We start from the raw sequence: 21087 nt of genomic DNA, 5'->3' as shown, positions 1-21087 counted from the left end.
ATCATCTTGAACTGTAGTTCTCATAATCCCCACGTGTCATGGGAAGGACTTGGTGGGAGGTAATTGAATCATGGGAGTGGTTACTTCCATGCTGTTCTCACGATAGCGAGTTCTTACGAGATCTGATGGTTTTATAAGGGGCTTTCCCCCCTTTTGATCGATACTTCTCCTTCTTGCCATCACATGAGGAAGAACATGTTTAGTTCCCCTTCTGCCATGATGGTAACTTTGCTGAGACCTCCCCAGCCATCATGATCTGTGAGTCAATTAAACCCCTTTCCTTTATAAATTACCCAGACTCCAGCATGCCTTTATTAGTCACATAAGAACAGACTACTATACCTCCCAATTTCACTCAGAATTGTCCCTCCTAAGGATGTCATCTGTCAGGTATGCCACTCCAGAATAAAAAGGATTGAAATTCTTCCGTATACTAAGCCTGGATGAGGAATCTTTTCATATGTTGCACTTCAGGAGTGAAAAATTTTAAAGTCAATGTCTATACAAGTTTAAAGATTATTATATAAACTGTGGAATTTTTTTTTTTTTTTTTTTTTTAGACAGAGTTTTGTTCTTGTTGCCCAGGCTGGAGTGCAACGGCATGATCTCGGCTCACTGCAACCTCCACCTCCTAGATTCCAGAAATTCTCCTGCCTCAGCCTCCTGAGTAGCTAGGATTACAGGCATGCAACACCATGCCCAGCTAATTTAGCATTTTTAGTAGAGACAGGGTTTCTCCATGTTGGTCAGGCTGGTCTTGAACTCCCGACCTCAGGTGATCTGCCCACCTCGGTTTCCCAATGTGCTGGGATTACAGGCATGAGCCACTGTGCCCAGCCTAAATTGAGGAATTTTTTAAGAGAGAGAAGTGTATTACAATCTACTCATTTTTTAAAATTAATAATGGGAGTGTTGAATTCTACTGATTTACTCAGAAAATAACATTTTCATGTCAGTTACTTTCCAGAGAAATGTGAGAAGTAGAAGAGAAAAAGACAAGGAATAGAGACAAGGAAACACAGTGAGAATTAGAACTTATAAATGATATTTAACGCTTAGGGCTATCATTCTAATACACACATATATATGTGTGTACATAGACATACATGTACATATATACACACATGTATTTATCTAGATATTTATTAATTTATCCACACAACAATTCTATAAGGTGAAGACTATTATACCTTCATATTTCTGATGAGAAAACTCCAACAACACTAAGATATGAAAAAGTTTGCTCGAAGTCATCCCACAGTAAATGGCAGAGCTGAAGTCTGGTCCCAGGCAATTGGGCTCCAGTATCTGTGTTCTAATTCACTACCTGTCCTGGGAGAAAGTGAGAGAAATTATTAGAAAGAGACAATGAAGAGGAAAGAAAAGGGAAATAGAAAGTTAACTAAATAGGCAAAACTGACTCATATAAACATAAAGATCAGGCAGAAAGGAATCAACGAGATAAACACAGACACATCCCACAGAGGCAATGGGACACTGATATAAAGAGAGTCTCATTGTAACATAATTACAGACAGAGATCCATATGCAAAAAAGGACATGCATATTTTATAAAAATAGACCAACATGCAAAGCAAGGCAGAATATATATATATATGGCATACTCAGCTGGGCAATTGTTTTGCTCCACAGGGTGCTGACTCACTAGTTTTCACCTGGAAGCTGGGCTGGGCTCAAGGATCCAAGGTGCTTTTACTTCCATGCATTATGTCTTGCTGTGGTCAATTGGAAGACTGGGCTCAGCTAGATTCTTCTGTCTCTCTCCACATATTCTCAATACTCTCCATGTGGTCTCTCCAGCAGTGTGATCTGACTTCTTATTCTGTCCCTGGGGGCTTTAGGAGACTGAAGTAGAAGCTGCCAATCTCATAGAAACAAGGTCTAGAACTGTCATAATCCCTGTCACTGCACTCCATTAGTGGAAACAGATTAATGGCAGTCCAGATTCAAGGAGATGGCAAATAGGCCCCACCTCCCTATAGGAAGAATGTCAAAGAATTTGTGGCTGTAGTTCATCTGCCACACGATTTAACCAGAAACAGGCTAATAATGCACAGATGTGTGAGAAACTAGAGAGGGATCACGCTTTGGACACTTTCCAGAAGGAAGTGTCACGGAAAGCTAGAGTTTAAGAGCAGAAAATGTCTCTGATACTACTGGCAAAACTGAAGATTGGATAATTGTGGAAAAGGAAAGAAATGAGATGACAGATTTGGGGTTGTAGACATGCACATTTGTTTAGATCTAACGAAACATGCTGTACTACTTAGCCCAAAACGTTTTCTTCATGTCCTAGATGACATGTTTCCATTGTGTGTATTGTCTTGACTGCCTACATGATTTTCCCATTCTGCTTCTGCAACCATGTTTTTAAGATTGTAAATTCTGCTATTTTTTATTGTCCTTTATGTTTCTGAAATGTCTCCCATCTGTAAATATATCTGGATACATATGATCCATTAATAGTACATAGTCTCAATCAGGAGGCTCCTGTTCTATTTGATAATTCAGAGACATACAAAAAGGTAGCAATGGATACAAGCCTGGTGTAGTAGGTCTAACCATTAAACAATCATATCATCAGTAATTCCCCTTCCCAGGCCAAAATAGAATAGTTCAAAGCAAAATAGGTGGTATGGGTAAAGCATTCACTGTGTGGTCAAGCAGAAATCTGCCATACCATTTGCAAGGTGCATAACTTGTTTAAGTCATACTTAATATGAAGTTAGTACTACTTCTTTTCTAGGGTTGTTAGGATCATTTGAGAAAAGGTATAACATGTAGATAGCACATAAGAGCTATTCAATAAATCATAATAATTATTATGAATATTATTTCAACTATAATATAATGCAAGTAGGGAACTATAATAAAATACAAAATCCCATATATACAGCACATGAATCTGGTTAAATATCTGTGTTCCAGAACTTTAATTTCTAAAACAAATACTAATATAATATCCATATGTTACTCATATGATTATATATTGTCATTAAATATGAAGATACATGTTACATTATGGTTTTTACCAAAATTTAGTTTTAGAAGTAGTGTTTGCTCTCTTGTGGATTTGATTTGACCAGTGTTTGACTTGAAAATTTTCTGTTTGCTTACACATTTTTCATGTACGTGAACATTAGAAGATATTATTGTTAATAGAAATAGAATGAATTTAAAGATGAATAGAATTTAAAAGTTAATAGAATAGATTGAAAAGTAAAATACTTTATGGTTCCAATGACAGTTTTTGTGACTAAGCATATTCTTTAGATAACAATTATTTTTAAATGATTCTCCACAACATAAAACTAATATTACTTAAAAATGCAAGTAGTACTACAAAAGAAAGTTTCCAATAAGTTGGTTGTCTTCTAAAACAGAAGAATACTTAAAATGGACCTTTATATCTCTTTTTTTATATTCCCTTAGTCTGGCATTTTCTCTTTGCTATATCTCCAGAATTTGGTTGCTAGTTCTGTTTTTCTTCTCTCTCTCTGCAGGTATCCTCAAAACTCTCCATGTAGACCACGCAAGTATAATTAATCTCTCCCTCAGAATTCTTTGTTTTTAAGGGGAGTATGTTGTGTTTTTTTCTGTAAGAACTTTTTATTTTTTATTTTTATTTATTTATTTATTTTTAAGGCGGAAATAAAGCTTGGTCACCCAGGCTGGAGTGCAGTGGCGTGATCTCGGCTCACTGCAACCTACACCTCCCAGGTTCAAGCAATTCTCCTGCCTCGGCTTCCCAAGTCACTGGGATTACAGGCACCTGCCACCATATCCAGCTAATTTTTGTATTTTTAATAGAGATGGGTTTCACCATGTTGGTCAAGCAGGTCTCAAACTCCTGACCTCAAGTGATCCTCCCTCCTCAGCCTCCCAAAGGCACCTAGTCTTCTTTAAGAACTATTTTGGCATTTTAATTTGGTGCTTTATTTAAGAGTCGTTTGTGTTTATGTTTGTCTCCCATACTTGATTATGAACTCATGAAAAGAAGAAAACTAACCCCATGTCCCCAAAATACAAACCAGAAAGCTTTATACATAAAAGATATTCAATAAAAAAGGTTAAATTTACTAATGCACACACATAAACCAATCATGCACTTCATTACCCAACCAGACACTGGTAATAATATAAAACAATAGGGTTGGCAAGATGGCCAAACAGGAACAGGTCTGGTCTGCAGCTCCCAGCGAGATCAATGCAGAAGGCAAGTGATTTCTGCATTTCCAACTGAGGTACCTGGCTCCTCTCACTGGGACTGGTTAGACAGTGGGTGCAGCCCAGGGAAGGCAAGCCGAAGAAGGGTGGGGCATCACCTCACCCAGGAAGTGCAAGGGGTAGGGGAACTCCGTCCTCTAGACAAGGTAAACAATGAGGCACTGCACCATGAGGAATGGTGCACCCCAACCCAGATAGTCCACTTTTCCTTGCAACCTGCAGACCAGGAGATTCCCTCAGGAGCCTACGCCACCAGGGCCCTGGGTTTCAAGCACAAAACTGGGCAGCCATTTGGGAAGACACTGAGCTAACTGCAGAATTTTATTTTCCATACCCCACTGATGCCTGGAATGCCAGCGAGATAGAACCATTCACTCCCCTGGAAAGAGGGGCTAAAGCCAGGGAGCCAAGTGGTCTAGCTCAGCTAATCCAACCCCTACAGAGCCCAGCAAGCTAAGATCCACTGGCTTGAAATTCTTGCTGCCAGCACAGCAGTCTGGTTGATCTGGAATGCTTGAGGTTGGTAGGGAGAGTGGCAACCACCATTACTGAGGCTTGAGTAGTGTGAACAAAGTGAGCAGTGTGAACAAAGCTGCCAGGAAGTTCAAACTGGGTGGAGCCCACTGCAGGTAGGCAAAGTCACTGTAGCCAGACTTTCTTTCTAGATTTCTCCTCTCTGGGAAGGGCATCGCTGAAAAATAGGCAGCAGCCCGAGTCAGGGGCTTATAGATAAAACTCCCATCTCCCTGGGACAGAGCACCTAGGGGAAGGGGTGACTGTGGATGCAGCTTCAGCAGACTTAAAAGTTCCTGCCTGCTAGCTCTGAAGAGAGCAGCAGATCTCCCAGCACGGTGCTCGAGCTCTGCTAAGGGACAGACTGCCTCTTCAAGTGGGTCCCTGACCCCTGTGCCTCCTGACTGGGAGATACCTCCCAGCAGGGGTCGACAGACAGCTCATACAATAGAGCTCCAGCTGGCATCTGGTGGGTGCCCCCTAGGACGAAGCTTCCAGATGAAGGAACAGGGAGCAATCTTTGCTGTTCTGCAGCCTCCATTGGTGATACCCAGGTAAGCAAGGTCTGGAGTGGACCTCCAGCAAACTCCAGCAGACCTGCAGCAGAGGGACTTGACTGTTGGAAGGAAAATTAACAAACAGAAAGGAATAGGATCAACATCAACAAAAAGGATGTTCACACAGAAACCTCATCTGAAGGTCACCAACATCAAAGACCAAAGGTAGATAAATCCACAAAGATGAGAAAAAAACAGTGGAAAAGGGCTGAAAATTCCAAAAACCAGAATGCCTCTTCTCCTGCAAAGGATCACAGCTCCTCACCAGCAAGGAAACAAAACTGGATGGAGAATTAGTTTGACGAATTGTCAGAAGCAGGCTTCAAAATGTGGGTAACAACAAACTCCTCTGAGCTAAAGGAGTATGTTTTAACCCAATGCAAGGAAGCTAAGAACCTTGAAAAAAGGCTAAAGGAATTGCTAACTAGAATAACTAGTTTAGAGAAGAACATACATGACCTGATGAAGCTGAAAAAACACAGCATGGGAACTTCATGAAGCATACATAAATATCAATGGCCAAATCGATCAAGCGAAAGAAAGTATATCAGAGATTGAAGGTCAATTTAATGAAATAAAGCATGAAGACAAGATTAGAGAAAAAGAATGAAAAGGAACGAACAAAGCCTTCAAGAAATATGGGACTATGTGAAAAGACCAAACCTATGTTTGATTGGTGTACCTGAAAGTGATGGGGAGAGTGGAACCAAGTTGGAAAATAGTCTTGAGGATATTATCCAGGAGAACATCCCCAGCCTAGCAAGGCAGGCCAACATTCAAATTCAGGAAATACCAGGAACACCACAAAGATTCTCCTCGAGAATAGAAACTCCAAAACACATAATCATTAGATTCACCAAAGTTGAAAAGAAGGAAAAAAATGTTAAGGGTAGCCAGGAAGAAAGGTTGGGTTACCCACAAAGGGAAGCCCATCAGACTAACAGCAGATCTCTCTGCAGAAACCCCACAAGCCAGAAGACAGTGGGGGACAATATCCAACATTCTTAAAGAAAAGAATTTTCAATCCAGAATTTCATGTCCAGCTAAAATAAGCTTCATAAGCAAAAGAGATATAAAATCCTTTGTGGACCAACAAATGCTGAGAGATTTTGTCAACACCAGGTCTATCTTACAAGAGCTCCTGAAGGAAGCACTAACTATGGGAAGTAACAACTGGTACCAGCCACTGCAAAAACATACCAAATTGTAAAGATCATTGACTCTATGAAGAAACTGTATCAACTAATGGGCAAAATAACCAGCTAGCATCATAACGACAGGATCAAATTCACACATAACAATATTAACCTTAAATATAAATGGGCTAAATTCCCCCATTAAAAGACACAGACTGGCAAGTTGGATAAGGAGTCAAGACCCATCAGTGTGCTGTATTCAGGAGACCAAGCTCATGTGCAAAGACACACATAGGCTCAAAAGAAAGGGATGGAAGAATATTTACCAAGCAAATAAAGCAAAAAAAAAAGTAAGCAGGGGTTGAAATCCTAGTCTCTGATAAAACATACTTTAAACCAACAAAGATCAAAAAAGACAAAGAAGGGCATTACATAATGGCAAAGGGATCAATGCAACAAGAAGAGCTAACTATTATAAATATATATGCACCCAATACAGGAGCACCCAGATTCATAAAGCAAGTTCTTAGAGACCTACAAAGAGACAGTGTCTCAGACCACAATGCAACTAAATTAGAACTCAGGATTAAGAAACTGGACACCTACATGGAAGCTGAACAACCTGCTACCAAATGACTACTGGATAAATAAGGAAATTAAGGCAGAAATAGATAAGTTATTTGAAATCAATGAGAACAAAGATACAACATACCAGAGTCTCCGGGACACAGCTAAAGCAGTGTTTACAGGGAAATTTATAGCATTAAATGCCCACAGGAGAAAGCAGGAAAGATCTAAAATCGACACCCTAACATCACAATTAAAATAACAAAAAAGAAAGAGCAAACAAATTCAAATGCCAGTGGAAGACAAGAAACAACTAAGATCAGAGCAGAAATGAAGGAAATAGAGGCATGAAAACCCCTTCAAAACATCAATGAATTCAGGAGATGGTTTTTTTGAAAAGATTAACAAAATAGATAGACCACTAGCCAGACTAATAAAGAAGAAAAGAGAGAAGAATCAAATAGACACAATAAAAAATGATAAAGGAGATATCACCACTGATACCACAGAAATACAAACTACCATCAGAGAATACTATAAACACCTCTATGCAAATAAACTAGAAAATCTAGAAGAAATGGATAAATTCCTGGACATGTACACACTCCCAAGACTAAATCAGGAAGAAGCAGAATCCCTGAATAGACCAATAACAAGTTCTGAAATCCAGGCAGTAATTAACAGCCTACTAACCAAAAAAAAAAAAAAAAAAAAAACCCAGGACCAGATACATTCACATCCAAATTCTACCAGAAGTACAAAGAAGAGCAGGTACCATTCCTTCTGAAATTTTCCCAAACAATAGAGAAAGACAGCCTCCTCCCCAACTCATTTTAAGAGGCCAGCATCATCCTGATACCAAAACCTGCCAGAGACACAACAAAAAAAGAAAATTTGAGGCCAATATCACTGATGAATATCAGTGTGAAAATCCTCAATAAAATACTGGCAAACCCAATTCAGCAGCACATCAAAAAGTTTATCCACCACGATCAAGTTGGCTTCATCCCTGGGATGCAAGGCTGGTTCAATATATACAAATCAATAAATGTAATCCATCACAAAGGGAAAAAATGATGAAAAATATATGATTATCTCAATAGATGCAGAAAAGGCCTTCAATAAAATTCAACACCACTTCATGTTTAAAAACTCTCAATAAACTAGGTATTGATGGAACATATCTCAAAATAATAAGAGTTATTTATGACAAACTCACAGCCAATATCATACCAAATGGGCAAAAGCTGGAAGCATTGCCTTTGAAAACCAGTGCAAGACAAGGATGTCCTCTCTCACCACTCCTATTCAACACAGTATTGGAAGTTCTGGCCAGGGCAATTGAGCAAGAGAAAGATATAAAGCATATTCAAATAGGAAGAGAGAAAGCCAAATTGTCTCTGTTTGCAGATTACATGATTGAATATTTAGAAAACTCCATCATCTCAGCCCAAAATGTCCTTAAGCTGATAAGCAACTTCAGTAAATCTCAGGATACAAAATCAATGTGCAAAAATCACAAGCATTCCTATACACCAATAATGACCAAACAGAGAGCCAAATCATGAGTGAACTCCCATTCACAATTGCTACAAAGATAATACAATACCTAGGAATACAACTTATAATGGATGTGAAGGACGTTTTCAAGGAGAACTACAAACCGCTGCTCAAGGAAATAAGAGAGGATACAAACAAATGGAAAACATTCCATGCTCATGGATAGAAAGAATCAATATTGTGAAAATGGCCATACTGCCCAAAGTAATTTATAGATTCAATGCTATCCTTATCAAGACATCATTGGCTTTCTTCACAGAATTAAAAAAAAATACTTGACATTTCATATGGAACCAAAAAAGAGCCCATATAGCCAAGACAATCCTAAGCAAAAAGAACAAAGCTGTAGGCATCACGCCACCTGACTTCAAACTGTACTATAAGGCTACAGTAACCCAAACAGCATGGTACTTCTACCAAAACAGATATATAGACCAATGGAACAGAACAGAGGCCTCAGATATAAGGGCACACATCTACAACCATCTGATCTTTGACAAACCTGACAAAAACAAGCAATGTGGAAAGGATTCCCTATTTTATAAATGGTGTTGGAAAAACTGACTAGACATATGCAGAAAACTGAAACTGGACCCCTTCCTTACACCTTATACAAAAATTAACTCAAGATGGATTAAAGACTTAAACATAAGACCTAAAACCATAAAAACCCTAGAAGAAAACCTAGGCAATACCATTCAGGACATAGGCATGGGCAAAGACTTCATGACTAAAACAGCAAAAGCAATGGCAACAAAAGCCAAAATTGACAAATGGGATCTAATTAAACTAAAGAGCTTCTGCACAGCAAAAGAAACTACCATCAGAGTGAACAAGCAAACTATAGAATGGGAGAAAGTAGGCATATAGATTAATATATGCCTACTGCGCAGATCGGAAGAGCGTAGGAACCTTAAATAAATTTACAAGAAAAAAAAAAAACAAACAACCCCACTAAAAAGTGGGAGAAGGATATGAACAGACACTTATCAAAAGAAGACATTTATGCAGTCAAAAAACATGAAAAAAAAGCTCATCATCACTGGTCATTAGAGAAATGCAAATCAAAACCACCATGAGATACCATCTCATGCCAGTTAGAATGGCGATCATTAAAAAATCAGGAAACAACAAATGCTGGAGAGGATGTGGAGAAACGGGAACACTTTTACACTGTTAGTGGGAGTGTAAATTAGTTCAACCATTGTGGAAGACGGTGTGGTGATTCCTCAAGGATCTAGAGCCAGAAATACCATTTGACCCAGCAATCCTGTTACTGATTGTATACCTGAAGGATTAAAAATAATTCTACTATAAAGACACATGCACACATATGTTCACTGCAGCACTGTTCACAAAAGCAAAGACTTGGAACCAACCCAAATGCCAATCAATGATAGACTGGATAAAGAAAATGTGGCACATATATACCATGGAATACTATGCAGCCATAAAAAAGGATGAGTTCATGCCCTTTGCAGAGACATGGATGAAGCTGGAAACCATCATTCTCAGCAAACTAATACAGGAACAGAAAACCACACATCACATGTTCTCACTCATAAGTGGGAGTCGAACAATGAGAACACATGGACACAGGGAGGGGAACATTACATACTGGGGCCTCTCAGGGGGTGAGAGACTATGGGAGGGATAGCATTAGGAGAAATACCTAATGTAGATGACGGGTTGATGGGTACAGCAAACCACCATGGCACATGTATATCTATGCAACAAACCTGCACATGTATCCCAGAACTTATATAGTATAGATAGATAGATAGATAGATAGATAGATAGATAGATGAAACAACAAATACTAGCATTTTATACAAACACAAATATTTCTTATGTTGGGCTTTTAAAACCATTTAGCCATACTAGAGTATTTCCAACTAGTTTTAATCGAAAAATACATCATCTAGTATCTTAAAAGAGAAATGCAACTGGTATAATCTTTAGTTTTTAAACCAGTGCTACTCCAAGTACAGTCTGAGGACCAGCAGCATCATTAGGATGTGGGAGCTATTTAGAAATGTAATCATCTGGTTCCAACTGAGATCTACAGAATGAAAATCTCTACAATTCCTGACTCTCTCACAGGAGTTAGGAATGTGTCGTTTAACAAACTCACCAGGTGATTCTGATGTATGCTAAATGTTGAGATATTAATCTAGATACATATGAAATCTCGAAGCTAGAAAAAATCTGGGGGTCTTGTAGTCTAGTCCTTTTTCAACTGGATGAGAAACTGAGATCAGAAAGGGATAAGGTTCATGTCTACGTGGCAGATCTGAGATCCCAACTAGAACTCCTGATCCCAAGCCTGGGTTCTCTTCCCTTCAATAGTCGAAACAAAATGATTTTGGATTAATACTAAATGGAATTTGAGTTAATACTAGGTGCAATTTGGGATCCAAAATATAGTTATCACATATTGCAAATTGTCAAATTAACCAAAAGTTATTGAATTAAAAAGAAGAATGGAAATTTTGTAGTCTTTGGCTGCTGGGAAGAAATCATGCCGAGTATGACCTTTCTCCTCACCCCATCACTGAACAGTAAGCACGTAGGCATTGCGCATACACACAGCTATACACAGGGAAATTTCACTCCAGATGTGTGAGTCTGTTATGAGGAAGTCCTTCCTGCCAATGATGAATTTGGGAAGATTAGACATGTGACTTATTCCTGACCTTAGAGGGAGAACATTAGTTCTTTTACAATGAAGAAATATGCTTACCATAGACTTTTATAGATTCCCTTTATCAGATTGAGAGAGTATCCTTGTGTTCTTTCTTTGCTGAGAATTTTTTTCAGGAATAGATGGAGGATTTTGTAAGTGCTACAAGAGATAATTTTGCAAGTTCACTGCAATAACTTTTTAATATGATTTTTCTTTTTTAGCTTGTAACATTGTGAATACATTGATATATTTTCTGCTAAACCAACCCTATATTTTTGGAATAAAGCCCACTTGCTTATGATATATTATCCATTCAATCTATTTTGTGCTCAATTTGCTAATATGTTTGAAATTTTTGTACAAATGTTTATGAGAAATACAAATCAGTAGATGTTCTTGGTTTTTTGTTTGTTTGTTTTTTCCTTGGAATTCCCTTGCCTGGTTTTGATACTAGTTTAATAGTAGCCTCATAGAACAAACTGAAAAGTATTCCTGATTTATTAATTTTTGAAACAGTCTATGTGAAATTGTTATTGTTTTCCTATTAAATATTTGTTAGAGCTCACCAGGTAAGCAATCAGCCTAGAGTTATCTTTGTGGGAAGTTTTTGTTTGTTTTGTTTTTGTTTTTTTCCACTCCCTACCCCCTCTGCTGTAGGAAGTTTTATAACTACAATACTACAATTTCAAGTTCTTTAACAAATATAGGTGTATTCAGATTACCTATTTCTTTTTGAGTGAGCTTTGATATTTAATGTCTTTCAATGATTCATGGCCTGGAAATTCTCTCAAGGCATTAAACTAAGGTGATTATAGGGCTGCCCCATTTGTTTCCCATCTCTCAGAAATTATTGTTCTTGTTGCCTTATGTAAAATGGATTAAAATTATTATTTCATAATACTTCTACATTTTAAATTTGTCTTATATGCATGGGTATGCCTGCTTCTTAATTTTCACTAAAAGTGAAAGTTATACATCATGCCTTTCATTGGCCTTTGCATGGTATATATTATCCGATGTATGGTATATCTTTTCCCATGCTTTTACTTTTAATCTATCTGCTTTGTCTTTTCTATTTAAACTTCATTTCTTATATTAAGTATACAGTTGAGTCTGCCTTGAAGAAAAACAAAATTCCATCTGACCATCTCTGCCTTTTATGTGGCATGTTAGGCTATTTACATTTAATATAATCATTAGTATATATTGATGTAAATCTACCATCTCGGTATTTGATTTCTAATTGTCTTTTCTGCAACTTAGTTTTTTTCTGCCTTCTTTTGGATTAAGTATTATTTTTATTACATTTTATTTCTACTATTGACTTATTATCTACTCCTTTTTATTTCCTTGTTCAATGATTGCTTTAGAGTTTGCAATATACCTCAATAACATCACAATCCATCTTCAAATAATATTTTTTAAACTTGTATATAGTCTAGCAACCATATAATTATATGCCTCCATTTCTCCCTCCTGTTCCTTGTTATTCTACTATTTTTGTAATGTTTTTTCTGAGAACTTTAAACTTCACAACACATTGATATTATTTTTGCTTAAAACATCATCTTTTTTAAAAATTAAAAAATGAGTTAAAAGTCTGATATTCATTTTTATCTATCTTTTCTTTCAGATGCTTTTCATTGATTAGTTTACATTTAAATTTCCTTCTGATATCATTTTTCATCTGCTTAAAGGAGTTTGTTTAATATTTCCTGTTGTATATGTCTGCTGGCAATAATTTTTTCAGGTTTATTAGTCTGAAAAAAAGTTCTATTTTGCTTTGTTATTTGAAACATCTTTTCACTGGATAAGGAATTCTATATTGACCATATTTTCTTTCAAATATTTGAAGCTGTTACTCTACTCTTTGCTGGCTTAACAGAAGTCTGTTGTTATTCTTAAACTTATTCTTTGTAATGTGACTTTTTCTCTGACTGATATTTAGATTTTCTCTGATTTTCTATAATTTGATCATGATGTGACCTGGCATTCTTTCTTAATGATTTTTACTGAACTTCCTGGATCAGTGAGTTCCCTCCACCCCCTTTCCTCCGAGATTTCAATTATACATGTATTAGCTAGTAGATATTGTCCCAAGGATCTTGAATCTTTTTGGTTTTTTTATAAATCTGGATTTTGTTTTCTCTGTTTGCTTTATTGTATACAGTTTCTATTGCTATGTCTTCAAGATAATTAATCTTTTCTTTTATGATGTCTAGTGTGTTCTTAATTCCATATGGTGTTTTCCATTTTAGTTATTATATTTTTCATCTCTAAAAGTTCCATGTGAAATGTTTTTATATCTATTTTTTCTTATCATTTTATGTTTTGCTCTACATCATTAAACATGTGAATTTTGTTTGTAAGAGTATTTATACATTGTTGATAATTTCATCATTGCTATTATTTCTGGACCAATTTCTATTAATTGATTTTTCTGTTAGTTATCGGTCTTATTTTTGTGCTCTTTTGCTGAACATTTTAATTTTAGTTTTGATTGGTAATGGGCATTGTGGATTTTATATTATCAATTGCTCTGTTTTGTTATTTTCCTTTAAATAATGTTGAGTTTTGTTTTGGCATGTTACTTGGAAAATTTTAATTATCTAAGAGATAAGTTGCTTATAATTAGTTGTATCATTTTGAGTCTTCTTTTAAACTTTATTACAGTGTGTCTGTAGTATAAAAACTAAAGTTTCAAGTGTTGTCTTTATATCTTTGAGCCTCACAGGATCCACTCCCATGCTGTGAGTATATGTGACCAATAAACTTCTGCCAAGGTCTTTCTGTCCATTGTTAGGTATCCTGTGTTCAGTCATCTTATACTATTTAGGGTGAGAAATCCCTTCTTTACCAGTGGGGTGAGTAGAAGGTCATCAAAACAGTGTCAAAAGCAGCCCTCCATCTGAGACCAATGCAGCACCACTAAAGTGATACCCTTTCAATAATTCTATCTGATGCACTTTGTTTTACATGATCTTTACACATCCACCGCTAGGACCATGAACAGCTCTCAATTCTGCATGAATTGTAGAAATTATTCTGCCTACCCCTTTATGGCAAATCTTTCTGTGATCCTCAGGTAGTTTTCCTTTCACTCATGTGTAGATCACTTAGCTAAAGACTCAAGGGGCCCCTCTAAAAATCTCTGGAACTCTTTTTGTGCAGTTTTCTGTTAGTAATCTCACTAGCAAATTCTAGACAGCTCACCCTCCCCAAGCTCAGATTTTTTTTTTTTTTTTTTTTTTCTTTTCAACTTAGCAAGACCACTAGGCTCTCTGTTTCGGTGTCTATACCTGTACAACAGCATGAAAACTGCCTCTAACCAATAAATTGGTAAAATCATAGGGCTCACTTTATTTCCCTTCTTTCAGGAATCACAGTACTGTGCTGTTTTCTTGTCCAATTTGTAAAAACTTCTGTGCCCCGTGTATCTATTTTTGTAGTTGTTTAAGGCAATAGATGTGGGTAAAATCTGGTACCTATTAGTTAATATTGAACAAATTCAAATCACCAGAAAAGTTCTAATTTAAAAATTTTAAGTGCATTTTTAAACAAATATTTGTTTGCTCGTAAATCTTTTTAAATGTTTTTTCTTTCTTTTTTTTTTTTTTCCGAGACGGAGTCTCGCTCTGTCGCCAGGCTGGAGTGCAGTGGTGCCATCTCAGCTCACTGCAAGCTCCCGCCTACCAGGTTCACGCCATTCTCCTGCCTCAGCCTCCCGAGTAGCTGGGACTACAGTTGCCTGCTACCATGCCCAGCTAATTTTTTGTATTTTTAGTAGAGACGGGGTTTCACTGTGTTAGCCAGGGTGGTCTCGATCTCCTGACCTCGTGATCCTCCTGCCTCAGCCTCCCAAAGTGCTGGGATTACAGGCATGAGCCACCGCTCCCGGCCTCTAAATGTTTATTTTTCAAATAGAAATGAAAGCTAATTCCCTTTGAAGGAATGCTGAGATATTTACAGATGTATGAAGGACCTAGTCTTAAAGGTTTACTTTGAAACCCTAGAAACTCAATTTTCACTAAGATGTATTTGTTGTTCCTTAGCAATGCTTCCCATTTTTTCTCAATTCCATCTTGCAGATCTTTTGTCATCGTATATCACTGGATTATCTAATCTTTCTATTTCCGTTCTCGATCCTATTTTCAATCTCTTGCTCATCAATGCCAAACAGATTATTTATCACTATCTTCACCATAATACTATCCTGCTCAAAACTGATAGTTTTCTAATGCTAACATCATTAAATCAAAACTTTAAAAAATTTGAGCTGCCTTATAACCTATACCATAAAACAAATGTTATCTACTACTAGTATTACATTCTGCCTACAATTCAAAAGCCTACAGAATGTGTTTCTAACTTATTTCTGCTAGTAGTGAAGGTCACAGATTTAATGGTATTAAACTAAAATATGATTAGCTTCCTATTTTTAAACATCTACTTGTCAGTATTTGAATGCTGCTTTAAGGGATAATTCTTCTCACTTTTATATATTATAATATGCATCTGTAATATATATGTGTAATATATAGTATATGTCATACGTAATATATATAACACTGTATATTACATATGCATATTATACCTTACACATATAATATAGGTTTTATATGTGTTAAAGTACTTTACATGTAATAAAATGTTAATTTTAATACAACTCTGTATAGTAGATTCTATATCCATCTCCATTTTACAGTTGAGTAAATAGACAGTTAAAGGCATACACAAATATACACCATAAATATATCACGGTACTTCATATGTGTATATGGTTTCTCTGTTTCCAGAATTGATCATCTTAACCAGCATGGACAATGTAAATAGAATATGTAAGTGGGTAATGTAGAAAATATAAAGGATGCAATTTTTATTTATTTATAGAATCTTGAATTCTATAAATAAATTATATCATAATTCAAGCAACAAAAAGTAAATAGAAAAAGGGTGATGTATGTGATAAAGAGTAAAAGCTCCAATGACTACTTAATAGTCATGTAACTTTACATACCACTGCATCTCTTACATACCATACCACTTTTTTTTTAACTTTTAAGTTCAGGGGTGCATATGCAGGTTTGTTATACAGGTAAACTTGTGTCATGGGGGTTTGTTGTACAGATTATTTCATCACGCAGTACTAAGCCTAGTAACTGTTAGTTATTTTTCCTGATCCTCTCCATCCTCCCACCCTCTGATAGGCCCCCGTGTCTGCTATTCCCCTCTACGTGTAATGTGTTCTCATCATTTAGCTCACTCTTATAAGTGAGAACATGTGGTATTTGGTTTTGTGTTCCTGCATTAGTTTTCTAAGGATAATGACCAACAGATCCATCCATGTTTATGGCTGCATAGTATTTCATGGTATTCCACTTTTTAACTAATATATCTAACTACCATTTGAATAAATACTGTTTGTTTAAGTACCATTAAATATATAATGCAAAAAATAGTTAAAATTAAATAATAAATTTTTAGAAGTACAAAAGGAGTTAATAAATGCATCATGTCATTCTTAAGTCATCAATGGTCAATTAGATCAAACATTATGAGTATAGGGTATACCTGAATAAGTTTATAAATAAGACTCATTTAATAGCTATGTATTGACTAAATTCTGCAGAAATTACACTGCCTTTTCAAGTATCTTTGTAATATGAAAAAAAATTTTGAATGCAGGATTTTGCATAAGCAAAACCTTAACAGAATGAAAAATTGGTACAGAATAGACATAGAATAATGTGACACTAAGCAAATGATATTCAAAACATATGCCACTCATTTAAAAAATTATTTAAAGAGAAATCAATAGTCTTAAGTGCCTTTATTAAGTTAAATACAAGGCTGGGCGTGGTGGCTCACACCTGTAATCCCAGCACTTTGGGAAGCTGAGGTGGGCAGATCATTTAAGACCAGGAGTTTCAGACCAGCCTGGCCAACATGGCAAAACCTCGTCTCTACTAAAAATATAAAAATTAGCCTGGTGTGGTGGCGTGTGCCTGTAATCCCAGCTACTCAGGAGGCTGAGGCAGGAGAATCGTTTGAACCTGGGAGGCGGAGGTTACAGTGAGCTGAGATCGTGCCCCCGCACTCTACCCCAGGTGACAGAGCAAGACTCCATCTCATAAATAAATAAATAAATAAATAAATAAATAAATAAAGTAACAAGAAAATAAGGGTTTACATCTAAGAAATTAGAAAAAAGGAATAGCAAATGAAAAATAAGAAAGATGCTGAGCATTAAGTATAGGGAAAATAAGAAAACAAATAAAAAGAAAATAAAGATACAGATGAAAGGAATTAAGAAAGCTAAAAGTTGGAATTTTTATCTCAGCAAAAGAATGAAATGGCAGAATTGGAAAGCACGAGAAGAGCATGAGCAAATACAGCCAGCAGAGCTGGTACAGGTGCTTCTCTCTGACTATAAACAGAAAATTGTGGAAGAAATAATTTTTTAAATGGCTTAATACAACTCTTAACTTGAAAGACTCCAGGAGCGATAAATGAAGTAAAATAATTATAGGGAAGGAAGATGAAGCTAATATCCTGGCCCATGGAGTATTCAACCAGGTATTTCAGTAGGGCCTGGGATTCTAAGTCAAACAAGCTGACTGAAGTATGACAAGGTATCAAAACAGTGAAAAATCTTTACACACTTCTCTCAGAAAGTGATAGTCAAAGCAGGTAAATTTTTTAAGGATAAGAAGTTTTGAGCAACAAAATTTATAATTCAGAGAACAATTAGGGAATGCACATTCTTTTCGAGCTCAAATGAGACATTTTTTAAAGTTGACCAGGTTCTAAGCCACAAAGTAGTCTCAGTGTATGCCGAAAAGCTATCAAGGTATATACCACATTTTATAACTACTTGGCTCTAAAATAAAAGTACTAATGAACAGATAGCCTTAAAAAACAAGTAAACCAACATCTTAGTGGAAAACATGTGGGCATTTAAAAGAGCAAAGTTCTGGACAGGCCATGAGTCAAAGAAGAAATCATATGGACAGTGATTATTATTAAACATTAAGTCATGAATTACAATTAAACTCTCAAATAGCAAAACTTGTGCAATGTAATTAAGACAGTTTTTAAAGAAAAATGTATAGTCTTAAAATGCACATATTGCAAAATAAGAAAAACTAAGAATTAATGAATAATTCACCCAATAACTAAAAATAATAATAGAGTAAATCCTAAAAATAGAACAAAGAGAATAATAAAACTAAAATCAATTATCAATTAATATTAAAAACAAAGATACAAAACAGAGAATAAAATAAACCAAAAATTGTTTTTGAACAAACTAATATAATAGAAAAATCTATAACACGTTTGATGAGAAAGAGAAAGAGAGGAAGACAATGCAAGAAGAAGGGAAGGACAGAAATAGAGAGCAGTAGAGTTGTGCTGGTAAACCAGCTCTCTCTAGGGTGGGAATTGGTTCCTATTCATAGGGGTCTCTGATTTCCATGGTGTAGATCCTGCCACCAATGCTGATTTTAATCTACCAACATGATGCCACTGAATGCAAATGGGGAAGAGATTCATAGACACTTGGCTCTTGGCAGCTGGAACAAGTCAGCTCCAGCACACCACTGGAAAGATCACAAAGAAAAAATATTAGAACGGAAAAACAGGAGCCAGTGGAATAAAAATTTAAAATATTATAAGAATATTCTGAATAACTCTGTCAATATAAATGAAAACTTGGACAAAATGGACAATTTCTTAGAGAAATGTAACTTACCAAAATAGACCCCAAAGGAAACCTGACAAAAACAAAATTACAGCTAGATAGGAAGAATAAGTTTTAGTGTCCTGTAGCACTGTAGAATGGCTATAATTAAGAATAATATATTATATAGTTTCAAATAGCTAGGAGGAGGATATTGAATGTTCTCAACACAAAGAAATGATAAATGTTTAAGATGATGGATAAGCTAATTACCTTGATCTGGTCACTATTTATTATATGTATCACAACATTGCTATGTACCTATAAATATGTACAATTATTACCTATTGGCACATAAATATGTGCCAATTTAAAAAACTGTTTTAAAAAACCAGATCATTAAGATAGTGAATTAATAGCTTAAATAGTAAAGATAGTGAATTAACAGTTTACAATACACCAATTACTTAACATAACAAAACAAGCAAAACAAATGGGCCCACCAGATTTTTAAAATGAGTGTAACCTAATTTTTATTTTATTTTATTTTATTTTATTTATTTATTTATTTATTTTTTTTTGAGAAGGAGTCTTGGTCTGTCACCCAGGCTAGAGTGCAATGGTGCACTCTCAGCTCACTGTAACCTCCGCCTCCTGGGTTCAAGCGAATCTCCTGCCTCAGCCTCCCAAGTAGCTGTAACTACAGCCATGCACCACCACACCCAGCTAATTTATTGTTCTTTTTTTGTACTGGAATTACTATTTGAAAGAAAAGATCAACCCCAAATTATACAAACGATTTAGAGGATATGAAAAGAAGAAATTTCTCTGTAGTGATCTCATTTTGTCAGGCCAAGATAGCCTTTACCCCAGAATCAGACGTAAATACTATAAGAAAGGAAAATTTTAAGTTGATGTCACAAAGGCTTCTAAATAAAACCAGCAAATGGAAGCCTTCAATGTTTGTCTGTATGCCTCCATCTGAGTATACCATAACTAAGTTGGAAACATCTACATCAAAAGATTTTTTTTGTATCAGTAAATCTATTACTGTAATTTCCACATTAACAAATTAAAAGAGAAAAATGATATGATAATGTCTATAGGTACAGAAAGTATTTTTGATAAGTTTTAATAATCATTCATGATGCTAATAGCAATTGTAAACTCTTAGCAAACTAGAAATAGAAAAGTATTAGTCTTAGAAATAGAAATATTAGAAATAGAAGTATTAGAAATATTAGAAATATTAGAAATAGAAGTATTAGAAATAGAAAAGTATTAGAAAACTATATATTAAAACTTTCAATAAACATAATATCTTTAAGGAAATTATAAATGTGTTCCTTTTAAATTAAGAATAAGACAAGATATCTGCCATTACCACTTGTATTCAGCATTGTACTAAAGGTTGTAATCTGTATAGTAAAATAATAAAAACAAACAAAATGAATATGGAATAGAAAGGAAGAAATATAAACTTATTATTTTTGTTATATTGTTGTGAATACAAAAATTTTAAGACCTGATGAACAAATTAAGTACAATAAGGTTGCTATGAGATCACTATAAAAATGAATAGGGTTCCTTTGCAATAGCAATAGATCTCATTCACAATAATTTTAGAAATGTTAAGTCACTTGGGAATAAATCTAACAAAATAAGCAAGATATATAATTCAAATTATTTAGTGATATAAACCCTAAATAAATAGAGAGTACATCATGTTTGTGAAAAGGATGACTCAATATTTGAAAGCTGTTATTTCTTCCTAAGCTAGAATTGCCATATTTGGCAAATAAAAATATAGAAAAGCCAGTTAATTCTTAAGTTCAAATACATGAATAATAATTTTTCAATATAAGTGTGTCCCAAACATTACTGCATACTGTTGAATAAAAAATTATGACATAGGATAAACAGGCAGATAGATAGATAGATAAATAGATAGATAGATAATAGAGATGGAAATAGTTAGATATAAATATACAGATATACAGTCACGTGTCACATAACAACAGGGATACATCCTGAGAAATGCATCATTAGGTGATTACATCATCTTGTGGACATCATACAATGTACTTACATGAACCTAGATGGTATAGCCTACTACATACATAAGCCATGCAACATAAC

The 21087-nt window shown here is 35.4% G+C and overlaps 1 long non-coding RNA gene across 4 annotated transcripts in view; it reads right to left on the bottom strand.

Moving 5' to 3' along the window:
* The window catches only part of LOC103884047, a 111405-nt gene extending 107759 nt beyond the window's left edge, over positions 1-3646 (bottom strand). For 3 of the 4 annotated variants that reach the window (XR_002521779.2, XR_002521781.2, XR_004184409.1), the window contains exon 1: positions 1191-3646. This is a non-coding gene — a long non-coding RNA (uncharacterized LOC103884047). The remainder of the gene's footprint in view (positions 1-1190) is intronic. The other variant, XR_002521780.2, reaches the window with a different exon arrangement.
* Positions 3647-21087: the final 17441 nt, after the last annotated feature.

Source organism: Papio anubis, chromosome 6, assembly GCF_008728515.1.
Source record: "Papio anubis isolate 15944 chromosome 6, Panubis1.0, whole genome shotgun sequence".
NCBI lineage: Eukaryota > Metazoa > Chordata > Mammalia > Primates > Cercopithecidae > Papio > Papio anubis.
The sequence above is the reverse complement of the archived record's forward strand: the minus strand, read 5'-3'. Positions and strand labels throughout refer to the sequence as shown.